We start from the raw sequence: 6,000 nt of genomic DNA, 5'->3' as shown, positions 1-6,000 counted from the left end.
ATGTCATTTCATGAGTTTTTGCATTCTAGGCTGTTTATCAGAATAGGTAGATGCTCCATACTGAATTTGACAGCATTTGGAATTCGTTTGATGCTCGATTTAATCGTATCATCCAAACAGGTTCCCGCAGGACCCTGATCCAAGCAAAAAACCAGCGAAATTCGTTAATTTTGATGAATGGCAGCATGTCAAAATTCTGATTCTACAGTCTTAATGTGTTTAGAAGCATGTTATCATGCCTCATACTACATTTCATCATCATTTGGTTCGATTCGAATTTCAAAATCTCAATTTTACCTTCAAAAACCCTGATTTTAAAGGTGTAACTTCAATATTAGGGGTATTTTGGTCATTTTGACCACAATTTCGAATTTCAAACTATTTCTTACTGAATTTTTTGCATTTACATCATTTTAAATATCAAGAAAGCATGAAAATAGGGTTTATATCCAACTCAGTCCAATAATTTCAGAATATTATTGGAAAATCTTGGAAAAACCCACATATTTGAACTAACCCCATTTCAAGTTTGGCAAGGACATACAAAAGAAGGAACTAAAGTATGCAATTTATTTTTATTTCATTTAATTAGTGATGTAATAATGTAAATTTTGGAATAATAGGTTTAATTTTCTGCTTAGACTAGGACGCATCTCATATAGTTTGAATTCATGCAATATCCTGTTTATGTGATTCATGCATCTTATTTCAAAAGCACTATGGATGTACACGAATGGCACGTGCACCCACTCTTAGGGAGTTGATGAACTCGGTGGAGTCCATATTTATGGCTCTAGTCGAAATATGGACGAAACCCAGATCCATCATCTTTCTACCAGTCACATTGAGCCTAGACTCTTAGGCTATCTTCTAAAATTTCACTGCATATTTTCAATTCTACAAAATATTTTGGAATTGACTAAGTAAATTATGAACGTATTCACGGCCATAGTCGGAATATGTGACAATTTTACTTAGTTTAATTCTAAAATAGCATATTTTCTGAAAAGAGGCTTTCACAAAAATGACATTCACTCATATCATTTGCATCATGAAATCACTGATTTTTCTCATGATTTTCTCAAGAAAATCGATTTATCAAGAAACTCTGAGAAATTTTTAAAATTGGATTTCCCAAGTTAAGTTTTCCCGTGATTTTCCCTGGAAAATGTTATTTTCTTAAGATTTTCAAAAAGGAATTTCTCATCTTTCTCAAGACCAAAATCGATTTTCCAGTATTTCAGGGATAAGATTCTTAGGATTTCAGTTCCCGAATTTTGACTTTCCATCTCCAAAGAATTTTCCAATGAATCTCAACCATTTTCCAAAGAAAGCTTTCAAAACTTGAAGTTTTTCTGACAAGCATTTTCCCTTCAAAGATTTACCCATTTTCTCAAGAATTCTCTCCATTTTCCCAGGATTTTCCTCCATCCATGATTTTCCCACACCTTTATGAACTTTCTCGTGATTTCAAAACCCTTTCATCTGAATTTCCTGAAAGATGGACTTTCATCCTTTTCTTGAGAAATATTTTCCAACTCCAAAGCATTTTCTGAGCATACATCATGTTTTCCAACCTACATTTTACAAAAATTTCATACCACATGCCTGAATTCTCTGTGCATTTAGGATAGAACACGATTTTGATAATTTATCTAAGTCAAGCACAATTTTGGTCCTTGGTTTGATTACCCTTGTTAAAGGTGGCAGGAACGGTCGAACCTCGTACCGACAGGTCGAGCCCCATCCCATGGATTTTCCTGCTATTTTCAAAAACGGAGGTGACTATTTTCAAAACAAATTTCCAAAAATCCGGTCAAGTTTGAATCGCGGAAGCATGTTTTCCTCTTTCTCTCCCGCAAGGGAAGGGAAGACGAAAAATTTTTGCGACGATGACAGGAACGAGATTGATCCCGCTATATATCGATTATTCAAAAAGATGATGGTTGAGATATTATCCGAACAAGCTGAAGCCAGTTGCGGAAAAGCTCCCACCGAAGAAGAGGCACATGTCACCTTCCTCATGAATGAACGCAACAATATCTGTGCAGGAAACTCTAAAGCCAGTAGGGGCAGCAACCAAGGCAACCAGGGCAGCAACTTGGGAGAGTATAAAGGCCAGATTGGGAAATGTTATGAAAACCATGATAGACTTCTCCAATACAGTCCTTAGCAAAAAGGCAAGAAGCAAGAAGAACCAAAGCGCAAAGATTGGAGCAATGATTGAGATTTCACTCCTTTAGATGAACCGCTCGACAAAGACCTCGAATACATGTTGTCTAGCGGATTACTCAGGCTCCCAAAAGCCGTCAGCCCTTCCACAATCATGGGAAAATATATAGACCAATTCCGCAGGTTCCATCAAGAAATAGGGCATGACACTGAGCATTGCTTTGTCTTCAAGAATATAGTTCAAGACTGCCTTGATAAGAATCTCTTTGTCAAAAACGAAGAAGAAAAACATCCAGATCTCCTAACCATGCAAGCCCAGTCCAGCTCCCAGACAGAGGTCAATGCTCAGCGAAAGTCAAGCAAGCCGAAGAAAACAAAGTGTGATGGTTGAGGTTATGACCGCAAGCTTACCCCTCTAGGTCAGCCAATCGAAGAAGTTCTATAATACCTGCTGGCGAAAGATATGATCAAGCTCCCAAGGCAGGTTGATCCTTCTGTCACCATGGGAAAATGGAAAGATTGCTTCTGCAAATTTCATCGAGCAAGGGGGCATGATACGGAACGTTGTTTCGTCCTAAAAAATATTGTGCAGGACTACATTGACAAAGAGCTTCTGGTACCAGAGGAAAGAGAAGAGCAGCCTGCAGTTCCAACCGAACCATTTCAGGACCACTCAAAGAATTGAGAATGGAAAAAGTTTTTTGCTTTCATCCTTTTTTTTTTGTCAGTCGCTTTATAGGGGCAAGTCAGTCCAGTCTTTGTGACTTTTTGGTTAGAGTACTTGCAAATATTCAGTTTTGTTATCTACCTTTGCTTATCAATGAAATGTCAATTTTCTTTATATCTTTGATATTTCCTTCTTTTTGCCATACTGGGGCATTAAATTCCTTTTCTTTTCAAAAATGCAGGACAATCCTGACATCATTCATGAGAGAAATGATATTACCTATGAGGGTCTTTCAAAAATCATGAAAATTTTAGTTCAAATATTTTAGTCCAACCTTTTTCAAAGATCAACCCTCGTGTTGATCATCTTTTCCAAAAAATAGGTTTTCGAACCATTACATTCAAAGATCAACCCTTGTGTTGATCATATTTTCTAAAAAAATTGGTTTCAAACCATTGCATTCAAAGATCAACCCTTGTGTTGATCATATTTTTCAAAAATTAGTTTCAAACCATTCAAAAATCAACCCTCGTGTTGATCATATTTTCCAAAAATTGGTTTCGAACCATTGCATTCAAAGATCAACCCTCGTGTTGATCATATTTTCCAAAAATTGGTTTCGAACCATTGCATTCAAAGATCAACCCTCGTGTTGATTATATTTTTCAAAAAATTGGTTTTCAACAATTATATTTCAAAGATCAACCCTCGTGTTGATCATCTTTTCCAAAAATAGGTTTTCAAACCATTGCATTCAAAAAATTAACCCTCGTGTTGATCTTATTTTTCAAAAAATTAAGGTTTTCAAGTCATTACTTTCAAAAATTGACCCTCATGATGATCTCTCATGATTGATTCCCTTTTAAAGATCAGCTCTCGCACTGATCATTCTTCTCATGGTTAATTCTCTTTCCAAAAAAACGATTTTCCTCTATTCTTCTCTCATTTTAAAGATCCCACGTGCAGGCAGGATCAAACAAACTCTTTTTCTTAACTTTTATCAATTTTTTGTTTATAGATCCTTTTCAGTCTTATCAGTTTTATTCATCTTTATCAAATTTTATTAAATTTTATTTGTTCATCCATTTTTTAATTCTTCTTGTCAATTCTTATTTCAAAAATTACCCTTTCAGGTTAAGGGATAAACCTAATGCCTCTTTCCCATAAGGTATTTTTTTTCCTTCTTTTCTTTTTCCCCTTCAGGATAAGGGATAAACCTGAAACCTCGTCCTACGAGGTCCTTCTTTCTTCAGAATAAGAAATAGTCCTGAATGTCTTTCTTCCTCTTTTAAAGCTTCATTAATCTCTGCCAAATCTTTTTCTTTATCCAATTTTATTTCAAATTTTGTCAATTCTTTCGATTCTTTATCAAGCCTCTTATCAATTTTTGTCAAAATTTTATTCCCTTCCCATTCAGGATAAGGGATAATCCTGAAACCACTCATAGGAAGCAACAAATGCTACCTGTGAGAATTCTTTTACAAAGATAAATTTCATAAATTTCCTTGATTCTTCTCTTTTGTAAAAACTTCCATCAATTTCTATCTCTTCTCGTCAGTTCTTCTCAAATTTTATTTCCTCCCCAGTCAAGATAAGGGGGCAATCAGATCACATGCAAATAATTCAGTCCTCGAAATGGTCATTCTCAATCCCAGATCCGGTCCTCGCACTGGCAAATTTTCAAAACTCAATCTTCTGATTAAAAACTTTCTGTCAAAAACCCGAGTTCCCACTCGGGCTTTTCCCTTTATTCTTTCGTTTGAAGTTCCGAGTTCCGACTCGAACTTCCTTTTGGATCCAATGCTCGTGTTGGGACCAATCGTTGCGACAAAATTTTGAATTTTTCAAAAACTCAAATTTTTCTCTTTTGTTTTGAAGATCCGAGTTTCGGCTCAGGTTTTTCCCTCTATTATTTCGTTTGAAGTTCCGAGTTCCGACTAGGACTTGCTTTTGGATCCAATGCTTACATTGGGACTAATCGTTGCGTCGAGAATTCGAGTTTTCCAACTCAAATTTCTTTTTATCTTTTACCTTGAACATCCGGGTTCCGACTTGGGTTCTCCCCTTTAGATATTCCATCTTCCATTTTAAAAATATCCAAGTTCCAACTTGGACCCCAACTGTCAGGCGGGACCTTCTTCCAAAATCCAGCCTTTCAGCTAATCCATTCCAAATTTCAAGCTTCAGGATTATTCTCTTTACAAATTCTTCTTTTACCCTTTCAGGTTAAGGGATAAACCTGATGCCTCCTGCTAACGAGGTATTTCTTTCCTTCCTTCCCCGTTCAGGATAAGGGGATGAATCCTGAAAGTGGACCACATGCAGTTAAAACTATGATGGTCCATTGAATTCAGAGTTTTCACCAAGAATCTTTATTTTCTAAAACTCATTCTGAAAATCTAGCTCATCTTCACAACCCAGTCCTCGCACTGGTTATCTCTCAAACTCTTCAATCATATATTGAGCTCATTTGGAAAATCTGGTTCTCGCACCGGTAACTTTCTAAATTCAGTCTTCTGATCAAAGTCCTTCCTTCTATAAAATTCAAGTTTTTGACTTGAACTTCCCAAAATTTGATGTCTTTCCAAAAGATCCAACACTCGTTGGTCATGTATTTCCAAAAGATCCAACATTCGTTGGTCATGTATTTCCAAAAGATCCAACACTCGTTGGTCATGTATTTCAAAAAGATCCAGCTTTTGCTGGTCATGTATTTCTAAAAGATTCATCATTCGTTGGTCATGTATTTCCAAAAGATCCAACACTCGTTGGTCATGTATTTCAAAAAGATCCAGCTTTTGCTGGTCATGTATTTCCAAAAGATCCAACATTCGTTGGTCATGTATTTCCAAAAGATCCAACACTTGTTGGTCGTGTATTTCAAAAGGATCCAGCAACTCGCTGGTCATGTATTTCCAAAAGGATCCAACACTCGTTGGTCATGTATTTTCAAAAGATCCAACACTCGTTGGTCATGTATTCCATAAGATCTAGCTCTCACTGGTCGTGTATTCCGAAAAGATCCAGCTCTCGTTGGTCAAGTATTCCAAAGGATCCAGCTCCCGTTGGTCGTGTATTCCAAAAAAAATCAAACCTTCAAGGTGCAATTTCTCAATTCTATCATTCCCAAACCTTCCAATCTTTCATCTCTCAATTCTATC

The sequence above is a fragment of the Nuphar pumila genome, chromosome 1 (genome assembly GCF_984573655.1).
Source record: "Nuphar pumila chromosome 1, dmNupPumi1.hap1.1, whole genome shotgun sequence".
Lineage (NCBI taxonomy): Eukaryota > Viridiplantae > Streptophyta > Magnoliopsida > Nymphaeales > Nymphaeaceae > Nuphar > Nuphar pumila.
Note: the sequence above shows the minus strand (reverse complement) of the source record.